Source organism: Lithobates pipiens, unplaced genomic scaffold (assembly GCF_037356315.1).
Source record: "Lithobates pipiens isolate NorthernLeopardFrog02 unplaced genomic scaffold, aLitPip1_a1.2 Scaffold_10, whole genome shotgun sequence".
Classification (NCBI taxonomy): Eukaryota; Metazoa; Chordata; class Amphibia; order Anura; family Ranidae; genus Lithobates; species Lithobates pipiens.
The window spans coordinates 142,770,423-142,790,912 of record NW_027507686.1 but is presented as its reverse complement, the minus strand read 5'-3'; the positions used below and the strand labels follow the sequence as shown (position 1 = coordinate 142,790,912).

Genomic DNA, 20,490 nt, shown 5'->3' with positions numbered 1-20,490 from the left:
AAGATCCCTGTTCCAAAGGGTAACATTTCTTATGCCTCCAACTACTCTCAATAGCATAGGCTAAATATTGGATGGAATGCCATACCCATATACAAACAAAATAGCTTTTGCATAAGTTTTCCATCAAGCCCACAGGTGGGGCTCTAGTTTCCATTTAACTATTGGCATAGTATCCTGGCATAGCCAGCCCCCCTAGACACAGAAGTGCTAATACATAATCAAAAGAGGAAAAAACACCACTTGTGTATTACATGTGAAGAACGAACACAGCATAATAGCTGCAAGCACACCTTAAGATATTTATTACAACAGAGAGCATCTATAAACAAAGTGCGGCGCTGTAACCATTAAATTGTATTAAAGTGCATATGTTAGGAAACATACATGTGCAAAAAGTGAAAAGTCCCTTCCACACAGAAAAACCAATGCTCTAATAATTCAGTGCAGCATGCAATGTGCTTCATTCACAGGACTCGACTTATTACTGTCAATGTATAGACAGTTCGGAAGAGGGATGCACATACATACATACACACACACACACACACACACACACACACACACACACTATCTATATATAGATTAGAGCTGCCACGACGAGTCGATGTAATAGATTACGTCGACTACAAAAATATGTCGACGTGCGTGCAGGGTGTCAATGCGTCACAGTGCTTAGTATCTCTCAGTATCTACTGCTCTCCTCCGTGCTGCTGCCCCCCCCCCTCTTCTCCCCCTCCATGCTGCCGTCCCTAGGGGGTGCAACGGATCGCCCCGCTCGGATCGTCATATGCCGCGATCCGCGGTCTCGGCCTTAGGAAAGGCCGCGGCTTCGGCCTAGCTCTGAAGCGGCGGCCATCTTTCTACACCCAGGCTGTTTACACTGTGATCGCTCCGACGGATTCCTCTCTCCCCTCTCTGTACTAATCTGTACAGTGGAGGGGAGAGATCGGATGGAAGCAGCCATCCCTCCATACACTGAAGTACCCAGCAATCCCCTGCCCAGCCGTGCTCTGCCGTCCCCTACATATTCTTTTATGTCAACTTTACAAAAAATAAGTAAATAAAAAAAAAAGATAAAAGAATATAACTAGTACATACATATATATTATATTCTTACCTTTTTTTTTTTTTTTTTTTTTTTTATTTAAAGGTAAGAATATAATACATAATATATATGTATGTACTAGTTATATTCTTTTATCTTTTTTTTTTAATGTACTTATTTTTTGTAAGGTTATCCAAAAGATTAAATTAACTAATTAAAAAAAACACTAGATTCATATAAAAAAAACAAAAAATAAAAATAAAAAATAAAAATAAAAAATAAACGGATAGTCGTTGACTAAATCGAAAAAATAATCGATAGATTAGTCGACAGAAAAATTTATCGTTAGTTGCAGCTCTAATAATCTGTCCATCTACACGTGTGCATGTGTATATAAAGTATTTATATATAAAATATGTATGGATGTGCTGCCCTCTACTGTTAGCTACTAATATCAAAGTGTTATGTATAATCATCTATATGGACCCTTTCAAACTGAGGCGGTTTTCAGGCGCTACAGAGCTCAAAATAGCGCCTGTATAAACCGGCCCCTTTCACTCCAGTGTGAAAGCCGGAGGGCTTTCACACTGGAGCGGTGCGCTAGCAGGACGGTGAAAAAAGTCCTGCTAGCCGCATCTTTGGAGCGGTGAAGGAGCGTTGTATTCACCGATCCTACCCATTGAAATCAATGGGGCAGCGTGGCTATACCGCCGGCAAAGTGCCACGGGCGGTTTTAATCCTTTTTCGGCCACTAGCAGGGGTTAAAACCTCCCAGCATACCACCGCTAAAACGACGGTAAAGCTCCGCTAAAAATAGCTGTGCTTTACCGCCGACACCCGCACCGCCCCAGTGTGAAAGGGGCCTAAACAAAGTGCTGCGCTCTAACAATTAAACCATAGTAAAATCTTTGTGTGTGGAAACATCCATGTGCAAAATTAATTTACTAAGTGGAAAAAAGTCCCACTTCTTCCCTGGAATCGATAAAAAAAAAAAAAAAAAAAAAAACGTAATAAGCGAAAGCCTTCATCTCCTGAAGCAGACCACCACCAAAAGCAGATGCTTACTTACCGTGTGGCAGGGACCTTCTAATTAAAGACTTTTCACTTGAAGAATAAATTTTGCACACCGATATTTCTTCACACAAGGACTTTAATACGATTTAAAGTGGTTGTAAAGCTACCTGTAAAAAAAAGTCTCTCCAATCCCCTCTGGAAGATAATGCTATGTTCCCCAGTGTGTGATTTTTTAATTTATTTATTTTTTTTAAAACCCACTGTGTACTTTATTTCATAGCACCGATTGGCACTCACATGACCGCCTAGCTCTCTCCTCTCCCAGGACAACAGCTACATTGAGAGGGGCCAAGAACTTCCACCGATGTCACCTGGGAGCAGGAGAGGAGGAGGAGAGAGCCAGGTGGTCATGTGAGTGCCGATCAGCGCTATGAAATATGGCACACATCGGCTTTTTTTTTTTTTTTTTTTATATTCAAAAACACACACACCTGCATACACATAGCATTATCTAACAGAGGGGATTGGAGAGACTTTATACGCTTATATCATCAGGAGGGGAGGATCAGGGAGCTCTCAGGGAGGGAGGACACAGGAACACAGAAGAGAGCAGACAGCAGGGTTGTGGCTGACAGAGGCACGTAAACTTACCACGGTGTCAGGGCTCAGCAGCCATGATAAACCGTGGTCAGATTCAGCCAGGTATTTCAGACGATACACAGGGCCAAAATTACACAGCAAAAAAAAAAAAAAATTTAAACCAATTGTCGACTGCCGCACGCCGATATACGTTGGCACAATTACAGCGTGGGGGCAATGGGTGTACCTTACTTCCCCTTTAAGAGCCGGGGATAGCAGGCGTGACCATGCCCACGGACTCAATGTAAACAAGGCATTTCTCCATTCTGGCTTGAGTCATGACAGAGATCACTGCTCTGTCATTGAGTGGTGATCACTGTCATGTGACTTGAAGCCCATCCCCCCCACGGTTAGAATCACTCCCTAGGACACACTTAACCCCTTCACTGTGTAAATAACACCGACATTGATCAATGCATTTTTATAGCACTGATCGCTGTATAAATGACAATGGTCCCGAAAAAAAAAAAAAAAAAAAAAAAAGCAGATTGCTGCCATAACTAGCAAAAAAATAATAAAAATGCCATAAAACGATTCCCTATTTTGTAGACGCTATAACTTTTATGCAAACCAATCTACACTTATTGCAATTTTTTTTACCATAAACATGAAGAATACATACCTAACTAAACTGAGGAAAAAATTGTTTCGATATTTTTGGGGGATATTTATTATAGCAAAAAGTAAAACAATTTGCTTTTTTCCCCAAATTGTTACAAACACTTTAACCTCCTTAGCGGTAATCCCGAGTCTGGCTCGGGTTGGAATTTTAATTGCAATAGCGGTAACCCCGAGCCAGACTCGGGCTTGCACCGCTCGATGCAGGGTTGGACACAGGTAACGTTACTTACCTTGTCCCCTGGATCCAGCGATGTCCCCCGCACTGTGTGATCGAGCCGTCCTGCGCTCGATTCACAGTGCCGAATGCGGCCGAGCTCCGTTCCCTGCGACGTTACGACGCACGGGAGCGGAGAACGGCGGCAAATTCAAAAAAGTAAAAAAAGACACAAAACACACACAGCACTGTAATCTTACAGATTACAGTGCTGTAATAAAAAATACACACCCCCTTTGTCCCTAGTGGTTTGTGCAATGCCCTGCATGCACTTTTATATTATAAATACTGTTTTTTACTGCTTGGAATTTGGAGATTGTCTATAGCAACCAAAACATGTCCCTTTTTCATTTTTTTTTGGATTTGATTACATTATTGAATAATTTTTATTATTCTTTATTATATTATAAACTTTATCATACCCGGGATGTCCGCTAGACTCTGGTTTGAAGAGATTTCAGAGCGTTATTCCTAAGAATTACAGGACTACAAAATAAAAGCCAGATTTCCATGCAAAATAATTGTACCGCTTTCAGCACCTTATTCCAGACTGAATCATACCGCCAGGGAGGTTAAATGTTACAGTGCGGCACCTTGTTTATAGAGAATTATACACAACACTGATATTAGCAGGTAACAGTAGGGGGCAGCATATCCATACATATCTTATATATTAAAAAAATATCCAAGATTTTTCTATTGCAAAGATTTCCCTTAACTCCCTATCCTGAAACAAAGTGAGAGGACATTCCTCCAAACAGAGGGAGAGTCATGAGGAAGTGTCCACACGGGAAGATTTTCCCTTCATTTCTTTTCTAGCGACAACCCAAAACTTTCACTCTTGGTGATAACAGTAAACATGACAAATAAAGACGTTGCATCTCCTGGAAGCACAGATAGAAATAAAAGCCTGAAACGTGTTCTAACCCCTCTCTACTTTACGGTATCTATAACCAAAAAAAAAAAAAAAAGTTTTACAGGATGAATGCCATGTTCAGTAACCATATTCCTTTGTGAATCTCTGATAAAATCAAGGATTTATCATCTGAAAAGACAAGCTGTAAAAAAAGCTTGTTGCATTGCACGGACTCAGACCGGCCTCTGCACAGTATTCTCTTCCTTTGCTGTATTTGCTTGGACAAGCAGCCACCGCATGTGATGACAAGCATATGGAGTAAAAGCAACATTTCATTTCAGAATTATGAATACTAGTAATGTTAAAGAGGCCTGATTTAGAGGTTTGTCTATCAGCAACAGGAAAGTCTACATCCAAAAATAGCACGGGCAAATCCAGTTATACAGGATTAGTAAATGGGGACAAAAGATTTGATGGGCATCTAGCAGCAAACAGTCAAAAGGAAGGAGCCTCATTCAAGAGGGTCCCAGCTCCCACTTCCTCCCAGCGCACTGCCGGAAGGGAGATCACCTCTCCCCCTTCCTCTCGGCAATCTGGGAAACGTCACAGGTCCCAGGGGATTGCCCGGCCAGGCGCAGCTCGTGCATGTGCAGTGGGTGTCCGGCTGGAGCCACAGCCGGGTGCCCCCAGTTACAATGCTGGTGCCTCAGAGAGGAGGGGGGGGGAGACATTTTCTCTTAAGTAGAACTCTGCTTTAAAGCAATTGTTAACCCTCCCACCCAAAAAAAAAAAAAAAAAAAAAAAAAAAAAAAATGGATCCTGTTCCCTTAAAGCATGAACAGCACAGTGCTTTTGCAGTGTATTTTTGGCCCCCTGTATTGCCTGAAATACCTGTCTGATTCTGCCAGTTTCTACTTTCCCCTCTGTATGCGGACCACAATATGTCAGGGCTGCTGAGCACCGTGGTCAGAGCACGTGTCTGTCATACGCCGCTATCTGCAGCTCTCCTCTGTCTCCCTCTGTCCTCTTCCCCACCCCCCCTCCCCTACCTGTATATTACTTGATTAAAGAAAATAAAAATAGGATTTTTATAACAGCTTACCTATAAAATCCTTTTCTTTTTAAGCACATCACGGGACACAGAGCCACAGTAATTACTATGTGTGTTATAGTCCACCTTCAGGTGCTGGACATTGGCACACCCTAAACAGGAAGTTGCCTCCCCTATACAACCCCTCCCACTACTGGGAGTATCTCAGTTTTGTAGCAAAGCAATACACCTGTATACTAGAAAGAGGGGCGGGAGCTGTGTAACGTGATGTACTTAAGAAAAGGATTTTTCAGGTAAGCGGTTATAAAAAAATCCTACTTCTTTAATTGTACATCACAGGACACAGAGCCATAGTAATTGCTATGTGGGATGTCCCAGAGCAATGCCAACTGAGAGGAGGGAGACACAGCCAAAGGAGGGCACCATGAGAGTAGAGGATTTATACTGCTGCCTGCAGTACACTGCGCCCAAAGGTGACATCCTCATGTCTTTTTTAATTCCACCAGATAGAATCTGATAAATGTATGGATTGGTGATGCACTGCCCACGAAGCACTAACAGCCCTAGAGGAGTGTGCTTTGATTTTAGAGGGTAGAACTACCTCTTTAAACCATAAGCTTGAACCATTATTTGTCTAATCCATTTAGAAATAGTAGATTTCGATGCTGCCTGTCTGCTTTTAGGACCTTCAGGCAACACAAACAAAACATCAGTTTTCCGAATCTGAGCAGTTGCCTTTAAGTAGACTGCTCTCACCACATCGAGAATGTAGTGATATTTTTCTTCCAAAGAACAGGGTTCTGGAGAAATGAAGGCAGAACAATATCCTGGTTTAGATAAAAACCTGATATTACCTTCGGTAAAAAAGGATGAGGACACAATACTACCTTATCCTTGTGAATAAAAATGGCTGTTTTGTAATGCCACCCAAGCTAAATTCAAGTCCCAAGGGTTTATAGGTTACCTAACCTGAGATTAAGCCGTGTTACCCCCTGAATAAAGTTACGAACCAAAAATGCGAAGCAAGTGGTCGTTGAAACAATACAGATAAGGCCGAGACCTGTTCTTAGGAAGTACTCAAGGCCAGCCTTATTTCTCACCCCATCTGAAGAAAGTCAAGGATTCTACCTTTGACCTATTTCTTGGGGTGCAACTCCTGGTTTCACACCAGGGGACATGAGTTTCCCATAATATACAATTATGGAGGCCGGCTCCCTGGCATTAACCAAGGTAGAAACTACTGAACCTGATAGCCCACGCTTCTTCAGAGTGTGGGTCTCAATAGCCAGACCGTTACAATTAGCATCTGTAAAGTAGGATGGAACACCGGACCTTGCAAGATTAGTTCTGACCGTGATGGCAGGGTCCATGGGTCCCCTACTGCCATCTTTACGATCCCTGCATACCAAGATTTCCTGGGCCCCACTAGGGGCCACAAGAATCAACGACTTCCCTTCCTGCTTGAACCTGCAAAGAAGCCGTGGATGCAGGCAGAATAGGAGGGAATGCATAAATCAGTGAGAACAGATTCCATGGGAATAGCAAGGCAGCGGATCAAGCATTGGGAACAATTGCTGGTGAATCAAATAGTCAACTTGTCAATTTTCTATTCCTAGAAAGAAGGCTGCCGATAGGCAAAGTACATGGTTTTCTGCCCAAGATAGAATATGATTCACCTTTCTCTGGGCTGCACAACTTCTTGTGATGTAGATTGACGCCAAAAGTTATCCCCCTTGAAGGATGGAGATAACCGATTTGGATTGACTCCATACAAGAAAAAATAAATTAAAAAAATTTAAAAAGTGGTTATATTCAGGAATGGACTTTAGATTTTTGAGATCCAGAATGTCCATTTGAATCAAACCTAACCTCTGTTCTTACATGGGGACCCCTATGATCACTTTTTTCTTTTTCTCTGGATCCTTGGAAACTGAGAAAACGAGGAGAAAGGAACTCTTGGAACTCCAGTTGAGGAAGTCCCCCATTCGTCTCGATGATATTCCTGCCAGATCCTTGAGAACTGCAGAATTATTCCCCCTATTAGATTGAACCTGACTGTGGAAGCCACCGCGACTGCCTGGAGGGTGATGCCTCTGGCACAAGAGAAGGAACTTTAACCACTTTCAGACCGGACCATTTTGCTGGTAAATGACCAGAGGTCTTTTTACACTTTGGCACTGCGCTGCTTTAACTGGTAATTGCGCGGTCATGCAATGTTGTACCCAAACAAAATTTGCGTCCTTTTCTTCCCACAAATAGAGCTTTCTTTTGATGGTATTTGATTGCCTCTGCGATTTTTATTTTTTGCGATATAAACGTAAAAAGACCGCAAATTTTGAAAAAAAATGATATTTTCTACTTTTTGTTATTAGAAAAATCCAATAAACTCAATTTTAGTCATACATTTAGGACAAAATGTATTCAGCCACATGTCTTTGGTAAAAAAAAAGTCAATAATTGTATATTTATTGGTTTGCGCAAAAGTTGTCACATCTACAAACTAAGGTACGTTTTCTGGAATTTACGCAGCTTTTAGTTTACGACTGCCTATCTCATTTCTTGAGGTGCTAAAATGACAGGGCAGTACAAAACCCCCCCAAATGACCCCATTTTGGAAAGTAGACCCCCTAAGGAAATTGATAAGAGGCATGTTGAGCCCATTGAATATTTTATTTTTTTGCCTCAAGCGATTGAATAATGACAAAAAAAAAATTTTTTTTTTTTTTTTACACAAAGTTGTCACTAAATGATATATTGCTCACACATGCTATGGGCGTATGTGAAATGACACCCCAAAATAAATTCTGCTGCTTCTCCTGAGTACGGGGATACCACATATGTGGGACTTTTTGGGAGCCTAGCCGCGTACAGGGCCCCGAAAACCAAGCACCGCCTTCAGGCTTTCTAAGGGCGTAAATTTTTGATTTCACGCCTCACTACCTATTACAGTTTTGAAGGCCATAAAATGCCAAGATGGCACAAAACCCCCACAAATGACCCCATTTTAGAAAGTAGACACCCCAAGCTATTTGCTGAGAGGCATGTTGAGTCCATGGAATATTTTATATTTTGCCACAAGTTGCGGGAAAATTACAAACTTTTTTTTTTTTTTTTTTTTTTCACAAAGTTGTCACTAAATGATATATTGCTCATGCATGCCATGGGCATATGTGAAATGACACCCCAAAATAAATTCTGCTGCTTCTCCTGAGTACGGGGATACCACATATGTGGGACTTTTTGGGAGCCTAGCCGCGTACGGGGCCCCGAAAACCAAGCACCGCCTTCAGGCTTTCTAAGGGCGTAATTTTTTGAGTTCACTTCTCACTACCTATTACAGTTTTGAAGGCCATAAAATGCCAAGATGGCACAAAACCCCCACAAATGACCCCATTTTAGAAAGTAGACACCCCAAGCTATTTGCTGAGAGGCATGTTGAGTCCATGGAATATTTTATATTTTGCCACAAGTTGCGGGAAAATTACAAACTTTTTTTTTTTTTCACAAAGTTGTCACTAAATGATATATTGCTCACGCATGCCATGGGCATATGTGAAATGACACCCCAAAATAAATTCTGCTGCTTCTCCTGAGTACGGGGATACCACATATGTGGGACTTTTTGGGAGCCTAGCCGCGTACGGGGCCCCAAAAACCAAGCACCGCCTTCAGGCTTTCTAAGGGCGTTACAGTTTTGAAGGCCATAAAATGCCAAGATGGCACAAACCCCCCCCCCAAATGACCCCATTTTAGAAAGTAGACACCCCTAAATTTAGGGGTACACTAGTGAGACTAGGTAATAAATGGCGGGTGCCCTGAAACTATAAAAAAATAACTAACCAACCAGCGTCACCTGTAACAGTTATATGGTGATCACTGGTGAAAGGGTTAACTAGGGGGCAATCAGGGGGCTTTATGCGGTAGTATATGGGGGTCCCTGGCGCTATAAAAAGCTGCGGCGAACCTAAATACCTACCTGCCTAACTAGCGTCACCTGTGACACTAATACAGCGATCAGAAAAACGATCGCTTATTAGGCTGGGTTCACACTGGAGCGATGCGGGAACGCCACGAATGCGCGGCGGGTTCCCGCATCGCATGCCTCCCGGCGGCAGTTCACACTGCCCTATGCGAACTGCTGGGAGTGTCAGTGAAATGTTAATGACACCCCCAGATCAGTTCGCATATCGCAGTGCGATCTGCAAACTTGGATCGCATGGTGTGAACACCCATGCGATCCGATTCTGCTGCGGACCAAAAAAAGGGTCCCGTGCGAGTTTGCGGCGGGTGCGGCGGGTGCGACACGAATTCAGCCATACTATCTGTATAGCTGAACTCGAATCGCACAGAGATCGGATGTGATTTGCACTGCAGTGCGGTGCGAATCACATCCGTTCTCATAAACCGCTGCAATGTGAACCCAGCCTTAGTGACACTGGCGACGGGGGGTGATCACGGGGTTAAACCTTTATTGGGGGGGTTAGGGGGGTACCTTAGAACTAAAGGGGGCTAACCCTAACTGCCCTAACAGTTATTAGTCACAAATGACACCTGCCGGGTGATCAGGGGGTTAAACCTTTATTAGGTAATAAATGGCGGGTGCCCTGAAACTATAAAAAAATAACTAACCAACCAGCGTCACCTGTAACAGTTATATGGTGATCACTGGTGAAAGGGTTAACTAGGGGGCAATCAGGGGGCTTTATGCGGTAGTATATGGGGGTCCCTAGCGCTATAAAAAGCTGCGGCGAACCTAAATACCTACCTGCCTAACTAGCGTCACCTGTGACACTAATACGGCGATCAGAAAAATGATCGCTTATTAGGCTGGGTTCACACTGGAGCGATGCGGAAACGCCGCGAATCCGCGGCGGGTTCCCGCATCGCATGCCTCCCGGCGGCAGTTCACACTGCCCTATGCGAACTGCTGGGAGTGTCAGTGAAATGTTACTGACACCCCCAGATCAGTTCGCATATCGCAGTGCGATCTGCAAACTCGGATCGCATGGTGTGAACACCCATGCGATCCGATTCTGCTGCGGGCCAAAAAAAGGGTCCCGTGCGAATTTGCGGCGGGTGCGGCGGGTGTGGCGGGTGCGGCGGGTGCGGCGAATGGCTGAACTCGAATCGCACAGAGATCGGATGTGATTTGCACTGCAGTGCGGTGCGAATCACATTCGTTCTCATAAACCGCTGCAATGTGAACCCAGCCTTAGTGACACTGGCGACGGGGGGTGATCACGGGGTTAAACCTTTATTGGGGGGGTTAGGGGGGTACATTAGAACTAAAGGGGGCTAACCCTAACTGCCCTAACAGTTATTACAGTCACAAATGACACCAATGCAAAAAAAAAAAAAAAAAAAAAATGACATTGGTGTCACTGTGACTGGGGGGCAGGGGTAATTGGGGGGGTGATCGGGGGGTAAAGGGGGGGTGTGAGTGTGCCTGGCATGTTCTACTGTGTGTGGGATGTGTTGGTGCAACTCACTGATCCGCTCTCCTCCGTGTCGGAACGAAAAATACCGACACGGAGGAGAGAATACATCACTTCCTCTCCTGTGTTTACATTACAGGAGAGGAAGTGATGTCACCGGGGATTTCCATTCGTCGGGAGCGATCGCGAGGGGGTGGCCATGAATGAATGGCCGTCCCCTCGTCCGGGATCGCTCCCGAACGAAAACCGACCGCCGCAGGCACCGGGCGGGGGCCCGATCGGGCCCCCGACCCGCGGGAGGCAAATCACGTACATGTACGTGCTTATGCCTGCCCGTGCCATTCTGCCGACGTACATCGGCGTGCGGCGGTCGGCAAGTGGTTAAAGCGAAAATGCATTTACTCCTTTTCTTAAATGGCAAAAGGGTGCTTTCCACTAGAATTTCTTTGGATGCATTATCCAAAACATCCCCAAATAGCTGTTTCACCACAAAAAGGAAGACTAGCGGAGAGCTTCTTACAAAAGGTGCTTAGCGAAGGGCACAAGGCCTAGATAGAATCTCTCATAGCAACTATTGCAAACATAAAGCTGCCTCCTGGGCCTGCTGAGCAAGATAACCTTGAACACCTGTTTAAACTGGTCTCTGAATGATTAAGCAGTTACTGTCAGTGCAGGCTGAGACACTCCACCTTCCAGAGAAAAAAAAAAATGTTTTCTCAATAGGAATTCCACCTTTTTATCCATTGGATCCCTAAGCATTTGAGCATTGTCTGCCGGATAAGTCAAACTTATTCACAGAGAAAATAGCAGCGTTAATTGCCGGTATACCCTACTTGGTGAATTTCCTCCACCATAGGATAAAGCGTGAAAACTTTAGGAGGGAAAAAATCTGAATGATCCTTTCCGATAAAAAAAAGCTTTTTCAGCAATGGACAGGAAAAAGGCATGCACATGTTCAGGAGGCTTTAGTGAACCCAAACACTTAAAGGTACATAACTGTGGAGCGATCATTCAGCAAGAAATTGCACCATTGATTGGAACAGCTGATTCTCCCATATTTGACACCTCATAAGTAGAGTCATCAGCCTCACCGCGGTCCCCTGAGGGAATTCTTCATCTCCTGCCCCTAGTTTCTCAGTTTGAGGGTCCAGGGTAATGCAAGATAACCTGTCACATTTTGTCCCACACTGGGATGAGATTAAAGTCGCAAAAAATTTTTTTTTTTTAAATCATAAACCGGGGATGCAGTGTTAAAACAGTTGCAGTGTGGCCCTGATGCTCACTCTGACCAGCCACCCTCTCTCAGGGGAGGATGCCATTTGTAGAGATGAGTAGGCTTTCCAGAGCTTCAGGGAGACCCTTTTAGCTCTTTTTGGGGGTGTTTAAACCCCCCCCCTCCTTCTGACCATAGCCCAATGCACAAAGCAGGGGTACTACCAGAAGAAAATCGCATCCACTGCTTGAGCAATAGTCCAGCTACTGCTGCTGGACTATTGCCGCTATTAATGCTCAGCCTGATGCAAATAGTAAATGTGTCAAATAGGAAATGCCTCTTTCACCAAAGCCTCTCATGCTTTTCTTTGCTCTCACGTCTCTCCAGCATAAATGGATTTTTTTTTCTTCTTTTAAACACACTGCCATGTTGAAGGACGCCAATGCCGCGCTAAGCCCCACCATCGCATCGCACCCCCTCTATCTTTTTCAAAAAGAAAAATTTGCGCACAAGCACGGCCTCCGATCCGACGGGATAGGCCGAATGAGGGAGGGATGGCGTGGAAGAGACCTGGAAGCCGCTGCCGTGTAGGTGGTGAGAAAAAAAAAAAAAACGGCATTGCCGATAGTTTTTAGTTCTCCCTAATACTCTCTTCAAGAAAGGAAGAGTTCAGCTCAGGTGGAGGTGTCTAGAGGAAGCAAACCCCCCCCCCCCCCCCCCACCCCCAAAACTTACCAGAGGTCTGCCTGCTAGCTGGAGGGAGAAAAAAAAAAAGTCTGCTGCTTCTGTGACACAACGCGACTGAGCAAAGCATGAGAAGGTACGTGCTCCATGCACCCCCTAGTGGTGACACCTAGGCAAGACAACATTTACTTTAAAAAGGAGACATTTCATAAGAAATTGAAAAATGCCTTAGAAAAACCTCCACTTACCTTTCCCGCCGCAGGGATTTTTGGGGTAAAACCAACAGACCCAATCTTCGCTTTTCAGGGTGGCTTCCGTTAAACCCTCAGGAACTGGGGACACTCAGAGGAACCCACAATCCTGGACCTTTAAAAAGCACCCCACCAGTAAAACTTTATGGCCTTAATAGCAAAAGTACTGGATCCCAAGGTCCATCTCTTAAAAAAACAAAAAAAAAACAAAAAACAAACATACTCCCAGTAGTGGGAGGGGTTATATAGGGTGGACTATAACCCTATAACTATGGCTCTGTGTCCCGTGATGTACGATTAAAGAAAGTTTAACGGTCATTTAACTGATCGCATTTCAGAGACTGCTACAAGTATAAGCCAGCCTTGGCTCTCTTGGATTCCTCCCTCATGTCTGATATATACCGCTGCCATGGTGCTACCCGAGTGAACCTGGATCAAACGACCCTCCAACCTGGAAGGTATGGCAGGGCCAACCAAAAAATAAATAAAAAAATAACTTAAGTTACAGAATGTGGATCTGGGGACAAGATCCCTCTGACATTTAAAGAGGAACTGCTGAGGACGACTGGAGGAAGATTTGGGACTTTCCCTTCTCCCCTCTGGTCTCAGCTAGGGACAAACTGGTCCAATACAAAATTGTGCATAGAGCTCACTACACGCCTCACATGCTGCACCAGATGTCGCCGGCGCATTCTCCGGCGCGCCAACGTTGCTCCTACCAACCAGGTGACTTGGTCCACTTTTTTTGTGTTTGCCCAGCAATCTAACATTATTGGAAAGTACTCCAGGTGATTTCTAAGGTCACCAAGACTTGTGTTCCTTATGATCCTAAATATTGTCTGCTGGGGCTGGTGGAACTACTGTCAATGCTCAGAGCCAGGAAAATACTCATATCCCTGCTATTGTACTATGCTCGTAACGCCATTACGATGAACTGGAAACAATCGTCTCCCCCCTCTGTCAGATTCTGGAAAAGCCTAATGAATGCCAGTTAACCCCTGTATAAAGCCACCTACTTGGGCAGGGGTTGTCTACAAAAATGTGAAAAGGTATGGACCTGTTGGCTAGATAATACCACAGCAACTGATGCAGTAACCGATTCCTAGATTAACAATATCTCTCTAGTCTGTTAGTATATTGACACAACTACTCATGTTGCATTATCCTGTTACCAATTTGAGCACAGATTCTCCTGAACTGAACCGATACCCACATTGGGGGTTATAGTATACTTTTTTTATGTTGTACCCTGTTGCAGTATCTTGCCGCATCAGAAGAACTGCCCCTATGTGGGCAAAGGTTTGGCCCATGTGGTCCAATTTTGTATGCCAAGGGAAGAAAAAAAAAAAAAAAAAAAAGAAGGAACTGTCTGCCCACATAATTTGAAATAAAAACCTATCTTTGCCATTCTGAAGCTTCCCTGAAACCACTTTGCATAATAATTTTATATATAATACTGTGATTCTGTAGTTGCCAAATATGCTGCAGAAATCTCCCTCCACCGAGTCTGGCTGCATCCATTTTAACTGTGGGCAGCTGAAGCTGTTGCCTGTTCGCTTCCTGGATTTACACAGAGGCACACCTTCTGCCCTCATTGGCCCCCTTATGACTCATCCCCCCCTCTCTTCCTGGCAAACTCTCACGAGAGTGAAAAAGCTGTACATGATGTCATAAGCCGAGGCTAATGACCAGACAAGAATGAGGAAGAGGGCTGTATAAGGCATTTACTGGCAGAAAAAAAAAAAAAAAATATATGTTTTACTAACCAAGCTTAAAACAAGGGCAGAAGAATCAATCGATGGAAAGTTTAAAATAAAATGATTGCAGGTCCGCTTTAAATCTGACCACAGATTTTCTATTTGATTGAGGTCGGGGCTTTGACTAGGCCATTCCAACACATTTACATGTTTCCCCTTAAACCATTCAAGTGTTGCTTTCACAAGCACAAACCATCCAACTTGAAGGAGCTGGAGCAATTTAGTATGGAGGAATGGGCAAAAATCCCAGTAGTAAGATGTGGCAAGCTCAGAGACTTAGCCAAAGCGACTTGGAGCTGTGATAATGACAAAAGGTGGCTCTACTAAGTATTGACTTTAGGGGGGTGAATAGTTGACTTAATGTTATTTTGTCCTATTTGTTGTTCGCTTCACAATAAAAAAAGCTTCAAAGTTGTGGGCATGTCCTGTAAATTAAATGATGCAAATTTTCAATCAATCCATGTTAATTCCAGGCTGTGAGGCAACAAAACACGAAAAATGCCAAGTGGGGTGAATACTTTTGCAAAACACTGTAGAGGACTTCTTCTTTGATTGACTTGCCAGTGTCCATTCACCAGTAGGTGGCGTATAACCCAGATATAGAAATGAACACTGTTGGAAGGCAACGCAGCTTAGGGAGGGCTGCATAGAAGCAGCAGCAGGAAGGTGCTTCAATTGTGTAAGAGAATAGAGTTGCGCTCTAATACCTAAAGTTAGGAAATAAATTCCCTATGACATATAGAGCCCATGATGAATAGGCTATACATGATAAACCAATTGTACTGTATAATACAAGTCCATACATTTTTTTTTTTTTTTTTTAAGAAAACAGTATTTCACAATAAGCGACATAAAACCTTGTAACCACCATAAGATTTGGAAGTGCAAAAAAGTCAACGAGTCTCCTCCTCGTGATGTATCAGATCACACGGACATAAAGTGAGTGTCCACCACCACATAGATTTCACACTTACCAGCTTACACAAGCTCTATAGCTTGTGGCCAATAACCAGCCAGGGTCTTTTGCTCACAGGATGTCAGCCAGATGGCACTCAGACAAGATAGACTTCCATTGTGCAGAGAAAACCCGGATAAGGGATCATCACCCGGGCACCGTGATTATAAATCCATTGTAAAATGGCAAGAAAGACCACAGAAGGCACATTAAACTCCATGAAACAGATTACATCAGTGCTCAATCCCTCAGTGTCAACCCCTTCCATGGTAAACCTGTGGCAGCAAGAAATTCACAAGGCTCCCCAAGTGTGCAAACAATGAAGTAGTTCTTAATGTCCAGCCTGATCGTCCTACTCAGAGTGAATATTCAAAGACAGGGAAGGTACTGAGCCAATGCCAATGGATTTTGACCTGGAAAGCACTTTGTGATTAACTTTTACCAGTACCAAGTCTGGAAAGCAGCCCAGCAGAGACCACTGCAAGACTGTCATATCCAGTCCAGTAGAGTCATGGTATAAGACTTCAAAATCAAGGCCGATCCAAACAGCTGCGAAATAGAGACAAGCCCAAGCAGCAAAAATCGTACTTTGGGGTGGGGGGGTTGGTTGGAGAAAGAAAGCCAAAAAAAAAAAAAAATAGTTAACCTTTTTCCCAGAAAAGCTTTAGAAAAATAAATAAAAACTCCATTCTTTTGGTACACTAGAAAGAAAGTAGAGAAATGCAGTTTGCAGGAGTCATCATGGGCTGGCCCAAATGTTTGTTTGCCATTGTTCTACCCTACTGTAGGCAGCAGTATAACCCGACAGTAAATGACTTTGCGTGTCGCTCAATAGAGGAGAAAGAAAGTTTTTATGTACCCCTTTGAGGAGAACTAAAAAACTGGCATCTTCACACAGCCCAAACTACTGTCTAGAACAATGTTTCATGGAACTCTAGGGTTCCTCCAGAGGTTGCTAGGGGTTCCATGAGCAATGAGCAATTTCTGCCCCTCAGAAATTCCGACTGAATTGATGTTTATCTCTAAAGGGATCAATTCTTCCCAATGATCACTAGTCTAAAGAGCATTCTTCCCACTGATCACCACACTACTGTATCATTAATTGTAAATATAGCAATTTTTACCAGAGGTTCCTGAGACCAGAAAGTTATTTTAAGGGTTCCTCCGTTTATAAAGGTGGCGAAAGGATGGTTGATCTAAAACCTAATTTTCTAACAATTACCTCATCAAGACCAAATCTGTTAATTTGGCACCTCTACTTGATAACGTGTACTTTTTTTTACAAAAGTTCTTGCCTCCCTGAATGGTATTTTTGTTTCTGCATCTAAATTTACTTGCTGGTCAAATCAACCTTCTTAAAATGCCCACTATATTTGTGTATATAAATATGATTTTTCATTTTTTTTGCATTATAAAAAGGCTAAGGAAAAAAAAAAAAAAATGTAATCCAGATAAAGTTTGTAAGGGCGCTCTGAACTTCAGGACCAAGCAAAAACAGATGTCTTTATGAACCAGAAAGTCTATAATAGGGTATCTTCCACACTTAGGGCTGCACTTATGGAGAGAAGCAATCTCTGAATAGGAAACAGAAAAACAAAGAAAAGGCGCCTCTAAGTGTAGAATTAAAAGCGGTTTAATTTCCCCAAAAAGGGTTAAAAACACTTACAAGATATGTAGACTGGCAGAGCATATCATTAATATCCATGTAGGTGGTCCGGCATGAATGCAGTGGTCACTGGCATATACCAGTTCTTTAGGCTGTGTGTGTCCAGTAGCAGGGAGGTCCAGGGGATACCAACAGGAAAAACGGCAGTGAGCTCCAAGAGAACTGACAGGCCAGCCCGCAATCACAGTCTCAAAACACGAGGATCCTGGAAGTGACGTCAGCGGCAGGAGACAATAACCAGCAACCAGCGTGGACCACAAACAGGAACGCGTTTCGGAACATCTCATTGGTTCCTTTATCAACCTGATGACTGTGTGTGTATGGGACTAATTTATACTACCTGGGCGGACCTTAGGGGTGGGGATATGTAAATGGAGTGTTATCACAATATAAGGGTATAGGACAGGAGGAGAAACAAACAAAATCCCTATCCCAAAAAATAAATAAAAGATTTCATACAGAACAACAACCAATAAACGACATTTAAAAATAAGAATCAGTGGGGGAGGAGCCATGACGTAGGAGACAGGCGTCCGTCCGTCCGAGCGCCCGTCCGAGCCTCCCTGCCCTGTCTCCCGCCGGTACGCATCTCCCCATGATTACATTGCCTGAGGCCGTGTGCTCCCGAGACGCCGGGACGCCGCTCTGAAGCGGCCTGACTCTGTGCTCCGAGGACCAGGAACCACCCCCGCCAAACACAGCGCACCCCACGCCAGCGGTGGGGCTGCCCAAGAATACAGCAGCACAGCAGTGGAGTTCTGCGTCCTTCAAGCCGCTGCTAAGGCGGGACGGGACCCGGACTGCATACCCCTGAAACGGAGGATCTACCGGAGCAAAAGAAAAGGCTGATAGAAGGTGTTACACAGTACACAGACGACAGAGCGGTAAGATAAGCAGCAGGAGGGGGAAGCATGGGGAGTCTCTGCTGAGTCTCTGCTGGATGGGTGAGAGGTGAGAGGCATGGTCACGGACGCTACACTAGAGAAGGGGAGATACCCCTAGGTAAATTGGAGCCTATCCTGCCCTACCTTCCTTTGCCTTAAAGTTTAATTTGATCTGACAGAACAATATAAGGAATGGCTGCTTGAGCTGGTTCTACATTTTTGCCGTTGAGGTGACTCGATTGCAGGAGCTATTTGCTACCAGGGGAGGGAAAAGGAAAAAACAGTGTTAACTAAAGGACGTTTTCCCAGAAACCCTCCCCCCCCTGGCTATAGGGGTCAGCTTCTTTTTTGGGCAGTCGCCAAAAACAGAGTCTGCAAGGGACATTTGTTATGTTGCCAACAATAGTTGCTGTAGGAGTTCAAATGCTGATGTAAGAGACCCTACCGCTGTCAAGCTGATTTACACTCTCCTGATTTTTTTTTTTTTTTTTTTTTTTTTTTTTTTTTGGGAAACATACTGCATGGTTTAAAGAATGTATAGTATGAATGTATCCTACAGTCTGCTAATCAATATTAGTAGCCCAATATAAGGAGGAGGAAGGAGCGGATCATAAGGAAGAAGGAAGAAGTGAAAAGAAAAGAAAAAAAACTTTCCTCTTTTTTTTTTTTTTTTTTTTTTTTTTGCGGGTAACTTGATCTGAACAACTCTGTGACATTATGATAGAGGACTCATCGGTTATTCTATGACCCTCTGTTTTTTTTTCTCTTCTCTTCTGTTTTTTTTTTTTTTTTTTTGGTGGACATTCTGTTTTGTTTTGTTTTGTTGGACATTTTGGTTGATAAAATTCAATTGGTACTGTCCACCCCCAAATGTAATAACATAATAACACTGTGACTGTTGTTTTTGCGGTAGGGTTCTTTCTTTTTTTTTTTTTTTTTTTTTTTTTTTTTTTGGGGGGAGCTATTTAAAGTGGCTGTAAAGATTTAGGCCGATATCCTTTGATAGGAGGAAGGGAATTAAATTTTGATAGGGCTGCCAGGATGAGAGGGAAAGCAGGCAAGATAAATAAACAAGTAACCCCCGCCGCAAGCCCGGTCGGAATTCAAAAATATATGGCCGCAAACACTAGCATAAGAGCAGAAGAAGAGTCCGGTAGCCCCAGGATGGAAAAACTGCTCCGCCCGGGCCCTGGCAGACAGAGGGGAGAGGATAGCAGAGGGACAAAGAACCCGGTCGTTAAGGCAACTGAACTTAAAAAAAAACATAGCGTGAACTTACACAGTGGGGATAGCAGCCAGAATGAAGCTCAAGGAAGGGAGGGACAAGAACATCTAGAGGCAGGAGAAAGGAGTCTGGATGGACAAAGGGAATTTGACCAGTCCCCACAGATTAGAGAGATGCTCTCAGAGATGTTCATGAGAATGGAGACCTCTCTAAGGGCAGATATCGCAACTATAAGGGAGGACATAGGCTTGGTTTTGGGGAGAGTTGAGGAGGTGGAAAATAAAGTAGAGGCCCAGGAGCACAGAATAGATGGAATCTTAGAGCAGGTAACAGCCCTCCGTAGGGGAAATAGAACAATTAGATACAAACTAGAAGACCAGGAGAATAGAAGCAGAATGAAGAACATACGAATAAAAGGTCTACCTGAGACAGTTAGCGCATCTGCCCTTGGAGAGATAGCCCAACAGATTCTCAATCCCTTATTAGATAGAGAAGCTACAACCCCACTGAAGCTAGATAGAATACACAGGATGACGCGACCTCTTGGAGTTAGATCAGAAGCCCCACGAGATGTCATAGCGAGATTTCACCACGTAGCGGAAAAAATGCAGGTAATGAGAAAAGTTAGAACACAGCCAGGGGTGCTCTACGGAGACGTGGAATTGCAGATTTACTCCGACTTAGCGGGGGAGACGCTTGGAAGAAGGAGACGGTTGAAACCGCTAACGGAACTATTGAGAGCAGCCGACATCCCATATCAGTGGGGATTTCCGGCGTGCCTCATAGGGAAGAAAGACGGCCGATCTGCGGTTCTACGTTTCCCGGAGGACCTACAAGAATTCTGTGAACAGTTAGGGATACATCCTGCTCCACAGATAGAATGGGACACTGAAGAGGTTCTAGGGGGTGAGAGGAGTGGGACCCAAAGGACTACTAGACAGGATAGGTCGAGCGATTGGAGTCGAAAGAATCCAATTACC

General features: G+C 43.9%; 1 protein-coding gene across 1 annotated transcript in view; it reads right to left on the bottom strand.

Moving 5' to 3' along the window:
- The window catches only part of HEATR3 (HEAT repeat containing 3), a 126,909-nt gene that overhangs the window by 47,722 nt on the left and 58,697 nt on the right, over nucleotides 1-20,490 (bottom strand). The window lies entirely within an intron of this gene.